The 12,051-nt window shown below is 39.6% G+C and overlaps 1 protein-coding gene across 10 annotated transcripts in view; it reads left to right on the forward strand.

Moving 5' to 3' along the window:
- CHST11 (carbohydrate sulfotransferase 11) overlaps window positions 1-12,051 on the forward strand; it is a 280,383-nt gene that overhangs the window by 29,213 nt on the left and 239,119 nt on the right. For 4 of the 10 annotated variants that reach the window (XR_005583681.1, XR_005583680.1, XR_005583679.1 and 1 more), the window contains exon 3: window positions 10,094-10,112. The exons of the other annotated variants lie outside the window; for them this stretch is intronic. The gene's annotated coding sequence lies outside the window, so the exon portion shown is untranslated. The remainder of the gene's footprint in view (window positions 1-10,093; window positions 10,113-12,051) is intronic. 10 annotated transcript variants of the gene reach the window in all.

Here is a 12,051-nt window from a genome sequence, read left to right on the forward strand (position 1 = left end):
CTCTGTGTAGTGAAGGGTCTGGTGGCATAGAGACCAGTCTGACTTTCCCCCCTAAGATTTATCGCTAAACGGAAACCCTCAGTAAAAATGCATCGTTCTGTTAAGTGTAGGAATGTGCTGGGGGGCGCTGACGCTGCTCCCGTTTAAGTCGTTTGGGAGCTTTGCCACTGATTTAAATGGAAGCAGGATCGAGCCCTAGGACATTAGTGTGGAGTGTGTCTTTGCAGCTGCTCCAGGCACAGACCTTTCATTGACTCCAGTGGCAGTCCTACGTGCAGAGCGACTGCAGAACTGTGTGTGTGGGGTGGGGGTGGGGGTGGGGGGGGAGGCAGCAGAAGAATATCACTTGCACTGACTGTGCTCTGATTATTTTTTTCCCCCAGCTTGAGAAACGATGGGGAAGCTGAAATTAAAAATACTTATTAAAAGAATCACTGAAAGATAGTTCAGTGGAAACGCATGCGTTCAGCGTCGTCCCCCGGCCCCACCTTTGTCATTGCCACTAAACTGTAGTTGATCAAAATGACCTTCATTAAGGCTCTTGGGGTCACTAAGCATTTACATTATGAATGGATAGTATTATGATGCAGTTGATCTAGGCTTTTGTGGTGATACTTGGTCCTCCTGAATACCTCCCTATCAGATCGTCTGCTGGCTTCACAAAACTTGGTATTTGTCTGTTGAATGTATTCCCTTTCTTTGCCCGTCTGGGTTCAGACCTGCCAATCCTCCTTAAGTAATACAAATTTATCGTATCATAGGAAAAAAATATCTGCCCAGTGCTTTCCAGTCCCACTGACTTCACAGGAAGTGCTCAGCACCTAGCAGAATTGTGGCCCCAACTGCCAATCATGTATTGGGAGGCTTCAGAATACACTGTAGCACCTTGTTCACAACCAATGCCATTTTTAAAGTGGTTATATCCAGTGGGCAGTATAGTTAGTTGGTTTATTCAAAGGTAATTGGTGAGATTTATTTTTCCTAGCTTCAAATAAAATATAGTATTAAAACCCAGAATCTGAACTCAATAGGCCAGAGATGAAAATGGTTTCTGGAATGAATTTTTGAATACCTCCAAAAAATACTAAATGCTTTTTATAGGGACAGTTGAGGATTGCTGTTTATATTCTAACTTCTTTTAAAACTGCATTTGAGTTGAGATTTCAAAGCAGTGCAAAGGATTTTATTTAGAGACTTAATAGAAGAAAGTCATATTGTAGAATCACTGTTGGTTGGCTAATGTGAACCTGATTGCTGTTTTGTACAGGTTTAGACTGTTGTAACTGAATTAATATCAGTGGTGGTACTCCTGATTTACACCAGCTAAAGTGCAATTGGAACCCAACCTTCTGTCGCTAAGGCAGTGGCTTTCAACCTTTTTTTTTCTTCATTTGTGGACCCCTAAAAATTTCAAATAGAGGTGTGGACCCCTTTGGAAATCTTAGACATAGTCTGTGGATTCCCAGGGGTCCACAGACCATAGCTTGAAAACCATTGCTCTAAAGCACCTTTATGAGTGGAACTGGTTCTGCTTTGTGTGGTATATTTCTGTGATGTGAAGTACTATAGAACTGTCATAGACTTTAAACTAGGACCATAGATATTAGATTGCAAGCCAGGTGTAGAGAAATGAAATTGTAATGTGCAAAAATCTCTTGTTCCAAGATTTACCATCTATTGTTACCTTACCTTACCATAACATAACCATATGTCATCTGTGTTGTGATACAAGTGCATAGTAGCCTACAGTTCTTATATAAACTTGTGATATGAGTTTTTCAACTCCAGCAAGTTTGGTTTGTTAAGCAAAAGGGCATTGGGTAATTACCCAACTATCATATACTAGAGATATCAATATGAGGCAAGTTTCAGTGAAGTTGCACCAGGGATGAATTTTGTCTGAGAGTCCTCAAAGAGCATGGCTCTAGAATGTATGTGTTGGGAGTTGGGACTGACGGTATTAGAAGCTTTCAAAGTCTTGGCATTTTCTCTGTTTCAAGGTTTGTCTTTTTATGCAAAAGTTCCTCTGCCTGAGCTCATGCAACGAGAAGCCAACAGTAAAGTGACCTGTCTCTTTGCAACACAGTTCATCTCTCATGTCACTTATTTTATTTTATTATTACTGCAGTTGGTATGTTAGGGACCTCACAATTAGGGCTAGTCAAAAATTTTCCACTGAAACTTTTTTTTAATGGAAAATTGGGTTCTCAGCTAAATACCTTTTTTTTTCTTCACAAAAATGTCATTCCATGGAAATTGTTAGTTTTCATTAAAATCTTCCCCAAATCAACATTTTCTGGGAGTGGGGGAGAAGGAACCCATTATCACACAAACTCATAATACATATTAAAAGACACATTCCTTATCTAGAATTACTTTGAAATTTAGGATGTGATGCAAAAGAGTGAGAAGAGGCTGGGGAAGTATAGAGGTGACAGCAATAAGATTCTCCAGTTACTCCACAAAGGCTAGCGCATATATCATTTTTTTTCCTTTTTTGAGTTTAAATAGAGTTTGTTTCAGGTCTGAAATAGCTCTGTTTCCTGGAACCACAAGCCCGAACCCCAGCAGGACAAATCAGCCCTTAAGTTGTCAAAATAGATGCATTGAATTCCAGGATGTTTAGTTGTGGAGTTTTTGAATGAGACATTTAAAAATCAAGGTCATGAGACAGATCATTTGCCTAGGATGAGTGTGTGAAAGCAACCACAGTAAGAGCTTTAAAACAACAAACAAACCATAGGTAAGTAGGTTGGTCTCTTGTCTCCAGGGAAGAATGCAGTTCATGTCCCCTTGTTCATGGGGAACTGGGTCCATTGTACTCCTCACTCTCTGCTCTATATGTCTCTCCTCCCCTGAAAGCCAATAGTAAACTGCTTCAAGTTAATACACAGAGACTCAAGGTTTTACTAACTTTGGCACAAAATCCCTCCTTGCTGTGGAACATGCCCTTTAATGAAGCTTCCCCAGGTAGCTGCTGGCCAGGGAAGCTGAGCAGTACTGATGGCTGGGGAATAGCTGCAGGGGATTGTAGGGCATTGCGGAGACAAATGCAGATGGCCCTAGTTTCTGGAGGATCCCTGACATCTGTGGGTTCTGGGGCGATTGAACCCACTACCTGTTCCTCTGGGAGGAAACCACAGTCACTGATGGAATGATCTGATGGAAACTGAGGGGAAATCTGTGAAATTTCCCACGGCCTACATGGATTTTTCTATGTAGCAGAGCAGTCTGCTCTCCTGACTGTTCTATATGGATATTGACTATCACTTTTGTAACTGTTTGGGGTTTATTCACGTGTCCTTCAAAATTTCTCCTTTCTCTACTGTTGTTCATTGCACAATATGCTGGTTGACTTTTGCTTTCCAACCATAAGGTTGCTGCTTTTCATTGCAGCTCTGTCTGTGTTTGATCTTTTGATCTTAGGGTTTTATACTACTGCCCATCACCATAGTATCTGAGCCACCAATTGCCCAGTTATTAATGTCACTCTTCACTGTTGGTACTAGTCTGTTGCTTGAACAAATGCTAGGTCTTCCCTTCTTTGATTGTCAAAATATGTCCCACACTGTACCACTGATTGACTTAAGAGCTTTTTTAAAAAAAAAAAAATCCCCAACTCACCACTGGTTTCTGTGGTAGGTTCTGATCAGTAGTGCAATATTCCATCTTTCTTTTCTCCCCTGCTTTTCAAGTGGCATGAGGTCCATGATGATCTCTAGCAGTGGAAGGGATGGGAATGTGACACTGCAGAGAGACTCAGATTTTGTTCTACTTGGGGTGTTTTATAGTCAGAACAATTGAGGGAGCATGTTTGGGATATTTTAAGAGTCTGATTCTAATGCAATCACATGGAGTGAAATCCTGTCCCTATTGGAGTCAGTGACAAAACTTCCATTGACGGACTGCAGTGGGGCCAGGATTTCAGACACTGAGTAGCCCGCTGCTCCTTGAGCCATTCCATTGACTTCAGTGGGACGACTTGAAGAATTTAGTATTACTCAATGCGACTAAGCATGTCAGGCTGACCCTGTGTGTGAAGAACACCTGTAGTCTGGGAATGCACTGACTTGGGCACCTAATTGTCCTTTGTACCTTTTGAGAATCTCCCTCTTTAGTATTAGCCCTCACTTTTTAGAGGGTAACTTTTTTTTTATATGTGTGGATATGAGTATGGCTTTTTGGAAAAAACATTCCCTATTTAACCCCTCCCCCCAAGAAAAAATAATCGCCTGTTATTTCTGGAAATGTTTAAACCAAACTTACAGGGTACCACCCATGGCTACTTTCCATTAAATGGTCAGATCATCTATTACTCCATAATTACTATTTCCAAAAGGTAGATTTGTATAAGTTTTTTAAAAAAAATTAATGGTCTAAAAATGTTAGCTCTCATTAGTATAGACATTTGCAAAACACCTTATAAATATTGTGGAAGTTCGCGTTGACTTTCATAGTATTAATGCTCTGTACTACAGACTTAAACCTGTCAAGATTTTGCTCAAACCTCATTTTTTCCAAGACACAACAAAATTCCATTCACATTAAACTTTTATTTTTTCCGTAAGAAATAGATGTATAAAACAGAAACGCACAGTGCAGTGTATAAAAACATTTATAGGCTTGGTTAAGTGTAACCAGTATGTCAACAACTTCATGTCTGTGCTGGGTGGGCATATTTCTGAATGCTTAAATTGTTTCCATTACTTTTTCGCAGTGACAGAGTGGTTTATCTTGTATGAGACATGTAACTTTAAAAGCAGTTCAGAGAAGTGGAAGAAGCTGGATCCCTGTTGGCTTTTCTAAAGCCTGCACTTAAGTACAGTATTTCATTTGATTTTTATATGTAGCCTGAGATACTGTATCAGATCCCTGCGTATGACGATGCTTAATTCGTCCTTGTGTGAATGTCATTATAATAGTATCACAGTCGCCTCTCTCGGAAGTCTTTTGAGCTAAAATGTATGTATTATGTATCAACTCAGAGGCATTTAAATAGAAAGATGGGGTTGGGGATGGAGACACAGTATCTTAAATTTGATACAATTTTATCTGTAGATAGTTTACATGGTTTAAGGCAGTTGTTTGGGTTCTTATCTGATTAGCTTAAGCATGAATATTTTTTTATGTATACAGTATAATAGTGTGTATTCAATTTAAGGGCCTTGTCCAAAGCCCATAGAAGCAAATAGGAGTCTTTTTATTGACTTCATTGGGTGCTGAATCTGACCCTAAAAAAAAATAATTTAAATAAATGTTTGTGCAAATCATCATCCCAGGGTTCAAGGCCAACACACATTTCTAGGGTGTTAGGTTTGATACTTCATTGATTTACAAGGATAAAGTCCATTAGAAAACACATTCTTATTTGCACTGAATTTGTCTGTTCCTCGTGTAGCTCAACTGTCCTGTCTGTTTTTGGGTGGAGTGGATTTCATCCTTTACAGTGGCTATTCAGATTTCAGTGGTTTGGCTGATTCCCCTTTTCTTCTTATTTGTATTTAATCAAAGATCAGGGCCTCATTTTCTAGGCACTGTACACACATCTAGTGTGTTTAAAAAAAAATAAATAAAAATGGTTCCCTGCCACAAAGAGCTCACAGCCTAAGTCGTAGATGATAAAACAGACAGATGGAAGGTTTCAGACCCCAGTTACTTCTACACCATTCCTCCACTCCTACCCCTGAAGAGAGCAAGTGCTCTGGATTCTCTGTTCCCTTTATTGTAGGTATAACCGTGGGAGGATATGCTCTGACCCTTTTTATTGTTGGCTGTTTACTTTGGCATCTGAAAGCCAAGACTTAATGAATACGTCAGGACTCCATTGTAGAGTCATTAACATGAGTACTCAGTATGAATTGCTGTACAAACAATTTCAGTTCTCTCTCCTCTCCTTCCCTCCCGCCCCCCCATTTCCACTGAAGCCAAATCTAGGCTTTCTAGCTCAGGGCTGCGTTTTGTAAACTTGTTGCAGGTTTTAACTTAATGAAAATGGTTGTAGTGACTTTATGGCTAATAAAATGCCCTGATTCTACTGATTTATAAATATAACTCACTCTGCACATACAGTTCCCCTACAGCCGCTGTGCTGCCCTGGGGTGGTATTGGCACACCAGTTGCAGTAGGTTTTGGGCCATTGGATCCATCTCAATGTTCATTCTGTCTTCCCCCTCTGTTGGCCTTCTTTGCGATATTCTGCCCACCCAGTGAAGGCCTGGTATACAGCCCCTTTCTGGTGATGTAGGGGTTTTGCAGGCAGCCAGGATAGCTCCAACTCGTTTCCTCTGCACGTCCCCTACACCGGTCTTAAATGGGGTACTAATCCCACACTACCCCAAAGCAGAGCTTGAGTTGGCTGGAAGGCTTTGAGAATGGCCTCCTTACTTTCTAATATACAAATGAACTGCTTGTCTATGTGAATCAGAGAGGGTCTACTGTGTTCAATAAACAAATGTCCTTACCTGAGATTAACATGGAAAGAATTTTAAATACCTCACTTACTTTTACCCTTTAACTCTTTTTGCTTGCTGTTTGCACTGCACTCATCTTAGACAATAGAAACAGACTCTCAGTTCACTTTTACCTTTTCTTAGTTACTTTTGTATCCCGGTTCTTATGTCCTAAATGTGAGGCTGTAAGGGTTAGCTTGTAAGCACCAGAAAGGGATATTCATGAATGTAGACATTGTTTCCATTGAACATTTTACAATAAAGTTTCATGATGATATTTCTGCTGAGATTAGAACTGGATGAAAAAATGGCTTTGTAGGTTTTTGGTTTTTTGCAAGGAAAAAAATAATTGAAAACGTTGACCTTTTTCACTAAAATTTGAAATTTTGATGGCAAAAACTTATCAATATTGCTAACATTCAGAAATTGTCAGCTCTAGTTAATCTTTTGTAAAAAGTTGGGTTTGTTGATTTGTCTTTTCCATACAACATTTATAATTTGGGCCTACGCAGCCCCAATCTGCTACCCTTCAAGCCACACACTTTTTAGGAGGGCTGCTCATGAAGCAAATATTGTTCAGGCATGAGGTGTTTGTTTTATGCTTGCATCCGAAGAAGTGGGTATTCACCCACGAAAGCTCATGCTGCAAAACGTCTGTTAGTCTATAAGGTGCCACAGGATTCTTTGCTGTTTTATGCTGGTTTGTTCTTTGGTAAGATCATATTGGTGTTCGTTTTGGTTTTATTGTCTTTTTTAAATAATTGTCATCTGAATAGACTTGTCATTTTGCTAACTGAAAGAAATGCATTCAGCAATGTGACTTTTAAGCTAAATTTCAACTAGTCCATCTCAACATATGTAGATATTTGAAGGTGAGCTGCTCAGAAAAATTAAAGGTGTTATAAATTCTTCCAAGGCAAGAAATGAGAGTGCAGTTATGTAAACTACATTAGCTTAAGCAAAAAGAGATGGTGTCTTTCAGGGTAGTATGAATGTTGTTTGCGCCACATTATAGACAGTGAAGGAAGAATTCACATTTTCTGCCATCAATCAGTGGTGCTGTGCTTTCACACTTGCATGAAGGAACTTAGCAGCACATAATGGGAGAAATGGAAAGTGCAAACAATATATTTGAGCAGTATTTCTCACTGCTTTGTGAATCCACTGGTATATTTTGTGAGGCAGTATCTGTGTCCAAAGTGTAGTGCAAAAGGGGATTGGACTGTGGTCATGGAAGAACAGACATATGTCCCGATTCTGCTGATGCTTAGGTCTGTTCTTAATTTTCCTCCCATGAGTAGTCCCACTGATTTCAATGGCATATTAATATGATTGAAGTTAAGCGTGCTTGTGTTTGCAGCACCTTGGCTGGTTCTTCCAGTATGTGAGAAAAGGGCTCAATCTTTCTCAGCCATGCTGGTTCTGCAAAGGAACCATTTCTCCTTTGAACCCTGTCTGTGCACAGGCTGGCAATCATTGTCTTGGGCTGAAAGATGCTGTTCTTCGTAATCTTCATATCAAAAGATCGTGCTTTTTTATGTTACTTGGCTGGGCTGTGGGAGACTATCGTTTTTAATTGTAGAGTTCATACAAGGAATAAAAGGCTCTGTTGGGTTTCAATCCATTTCTCAAACACATTGTGTTCAATACAAAGCAGAGAACTTTGTTCTGTTCTTTTTTTTTCTTTTTTAAACCAGCATTTGCCATTCATTTATAAAAGGTCCTGTTACTGGTGCTTAAAATATATGTATTCTAAAACAATGAAAATTGGGGTTTTAGGAAGGGTTACTTTTTTTAAAGGGTTTTAATTCCCTTAACAGATGGTATTCTTTTGTAGCTGGTAATTCACATACTTCATCTTTGCCAACAAATCTGTATTGTGTAAGGTGGGCAGAAAGCATTTAGTGCTTTTAAAATGACTAATTTGTAGGGATTTGGGGATTATGGAAAGATAGAGGTATAATTAATAAGGTGTTTATAATAGGATCCCTCAGATAATCCCTGCTATAATGCCTTATCTTAAAACAAAGAGCTCTAGGTATTTAAAATCCTTTAAATGCCATTTGCATTATTGTACTCCAATTTCTATTGGTATGCAACTGGGACAATTTTCTGTCTGTATTATTTTAGTAAACCTAAATGAGATTGCACGTTGTGCACATATACTGTAGTATCAGGAACCGATTATACACCCTTCTGGTAATCCATAATAAAACAACCCTTGCTGGATGTGGGAGAGGAGAATTTTACGTGAGCTAAGGGTGTGTGTGTGTGTGTGTAAGAAATGTTTCAAATATTAAGTATGATAGTTAATAATAACTTGCATGCTTTGGGGTTGTAGGCATGAAAAGCTGTAAAGCTGGGCCATTTTTGATAGTGCATTCATTATTGGTTATGCGTGGTTAGCTTTGAAAAATGAATTAGACTTGTATGTTTCTAGCTGAGGATCAAACTATATTTAAGTTAGGCGCTAAAGTCTGAGCAGTGGTTTTTTTGGGTAGGGGGGATAGGGCAGGGGGAGGGAAAAGTGGCAAAAATCTCTCTCAAAATCAGTGTTAATATTCACATGTTCTGGTTTTAAGCATTGCCATATATCACGCCCTTTGACAGATAATTCCTGCAGGGGAGAGAAATAATATTCCAGGGTATGAAGAAAATCTTCATTGCCAGATCAGGGGTAATCATGCAGAACATGCCTGCTGATCTTTATCCTACATGTCCCCTCCCCACCCTTCCTGAATGCCCCTCCATGGTTTCTGTTTTGGAGGAACTACAAAGCAGCCCCTCTGAGTTTGGGAGACAGGTTGGACATATTCTGTCCAGCAATTTGCAGCTATATGGTTTTGATTTATTTTGTTGTCAGATTCCTATGCACAGTGTCATCCAGAAGGGGCCTAGGATTTTAGGGCTGTCATGAAAGGGGTATATTGATGGGAGGGCTGAGTTTACTAGAGTGTTGACTATTGCCTAGTGAAGTCAATTGAAAGACTCCCATTGGGTTTTGTGGGCATTGGGTCAAGCCTTTGGGGATGGAATAAATGTTTTCTAAATTATGTATAGGGCCCATATCTACTGTAATGGGTAAACTGCAAGAGTGGGACAAATTCTGTTCTGTTTCACTGGTGTAAATATAGCAAAACTCCAGTGACTTCAATATATTGATTCTGGACTTATACCACTGTAACTGAGAGCAGAATTTGTCCCTTTGTGTTCTTGCTGCTTCTTCTCTAATGATTTGTTAATTTGCTTTCAGCAACATAGTTGTTATTAGACCCCTTCTACATTAAAGTGAACCGTGGCTTTTTCCATAGAGGTCTGTGTTTTAAAGTACTGAAAGTTGCACTGTCCGCTATTAATTTTGGTGGAAATAACACTGATAGATTAAGACTATATAAAGTCTGCACACAGCCCATCAATATTATCAAAGTGCACTGGTCCTGCCATAAAATTGCACACTCCAGCAGAAAAAGCTATTAATATTTCTCGTGTGACAGCAAAAGTTTAATTGCATTTTAGCAAAAATTACAAAAAAATCTTCCTAGGCTACGATTTCAAAATATTAAACAGACTGAAATGCTGAATGGTAAGACAGACGTGACTTAATTAAAACAAGGTTTTAATCTGGATCCTGTTTTGGTTTTCAGAATGCATCAGTTTTTTCTGGTAAGTCTTTCAGTACTTATTTCGTGCTTTCTAAACATTTTCCGCAAACATTCTAGAATTGAGAAGGAAGAATTTTTGCAGATGATGCCAAGCATTAGCAACAGCACATTTAACAAAACAAAAATATACGCAAGGCCATTGAGTCTAAACAAGTTAGTAATGCCCAAAGTGTATGCACTACAGGAGGCTGAAAGTCACTGAGAATGAACTATCTAAAGAATGCCATATAACCAATGTGGTAGCACATTACTGTGAGAATTCTTTGTGCAGTGAAAAATGTGCCTTAGTCCCCTTTTCTGTCTGATTTTTGCACCTATGGGAAAGGCAATAATTCTTGCTTGTCCAAACTAGCCTGGGTCATTACCAATAACCAGTCTCTGCACTGAGTTTTTTTTTCTTGCTTCTCTCTGTGACTTTCAGGCCCTTTGCATGCCTCCACATTCACTGGGGCGTGGTGTGAAAACAGTCTAAAGGTATCTTGTTAACCCCTCCCACCTTTCCAGCTACAGAATCTCTTTTAATTAAGATTATTATTTCAACCAATTGTGCTGTTACAAAATGATTTCTACCCAGTGTATTTCTATGAGGCTGGGAAACGTTGCTACATGTAATACAATGTGTGTGTTAATTAGGGACTATTCCAGTTCACTCCCTTCACATAGCCACTTGTTGCATGGCATTGGTTCTAAAAAAATACCCATTTAAGAAGGAAGCAACCATTTTAGAAATCCTTACTGGTAGTTTTGCTTGAGTATGAAGAACAGAATCTGGCTCTTTAATAGCAATTAATTAATAGTCTTTTCATCAATGGATCTCAAATCACTATATAAAGGAGACAAGTATCATTACCCCCCTTCTACAGATGGAGAAACTGAGGCATGGAGAGGTAAAATGACATACTCAAGGTCACCCAATAGGCTAGTGGCAGAACCGGGAATAGAAACCTGTGGTGAAATTCTGTACTATGTCTCTAGGGGTGGAGTAGGGCGTTCTGGAGTCAAAACTTTCTGTGGGCCAAAGTGCTGCCTGGAGTCTCTGCAGTGCTGAATGCTGTGCCTCCTCTGGCCCACTGCTTCTGCTAGGCCTTGTGAGGGGGTTTTTGGAGGGCAGCCTGATGGCTGTCTTCTGCGGTGTTTGTGCTGGGAGAATCTTCCCCTGGCTGGACACAGGGCTTTTAGGACCCCGTTAGGCTGCTCTGACACAAAGGAGCTGGAGAAGGGATGAGGCTCTCGCCTGAGTCTCAGTCCAGTGCCCCTTCCACTGGGACAAACTGCTTTAACATATTGTAGAGCAGGGAAACCAACCAACCATTCTCGTTCATCATTTTTCATTGTTTGATATTTGCATTTGGGTTTTTTAAAAGCCAAATCCACTCTGATCTGTCTTGTATGCATGCTGGCTAATGTTAAATACGTTTATTGGGATCAGAAGTAAGCATTACCCTTGAAAAATCAAGACTTTTAGCTCTCTAAATAGTTGGAAGCAGTAGATTTTTAGGTACCAACTTCAAGCAGAACAGGAAAAACAAGTGAAGTCAAGTTCCATGAAAGAAGCTTAGAATTACGCATCAAAATATCAATCTTTTCAAGGGGGGTACAAATAATACATCTCACTTATGATAGTGCCTTTAATCTCAGGATTTCAAAACACTTAAAAAGTTACAGATGCATTATTACTGGAGCTGCAGCATGGTCTAGTGAATCTGACACGGGTCTGGGACACAGGAAACATGGTCTGTAGTCCCAGCTCTGCCACTGATCTGCCATGTGACCCAGACCAAGTCATTTCACTTCTGTGTGCCGCTGTTTCTTCTCCATCCTTTATTTGGCTTGTCTATTTAGATTGTGAACTCTTCAGTGTCTCTTGCTATGTGCAGTGCTTGATGAGGAAATGGAGATGTATTGAGATTAAGGCTTTGTCTATGCTTAATAACTCAGCT

Source organism: Mauremys reevesii, linkage group 1 (genome assembly GCF_016161935.1).
Source record: "Mauremys reevesii isolate NIE-2019 linkage group 1, ASM1616193v1, whole genome shotgun sequence".
Taxonomy (NCBI): Eukaryota; Metazoa; Chordata; order Testudines; family Geoemydidae; genus Mauremys; species Mauremys reevesii.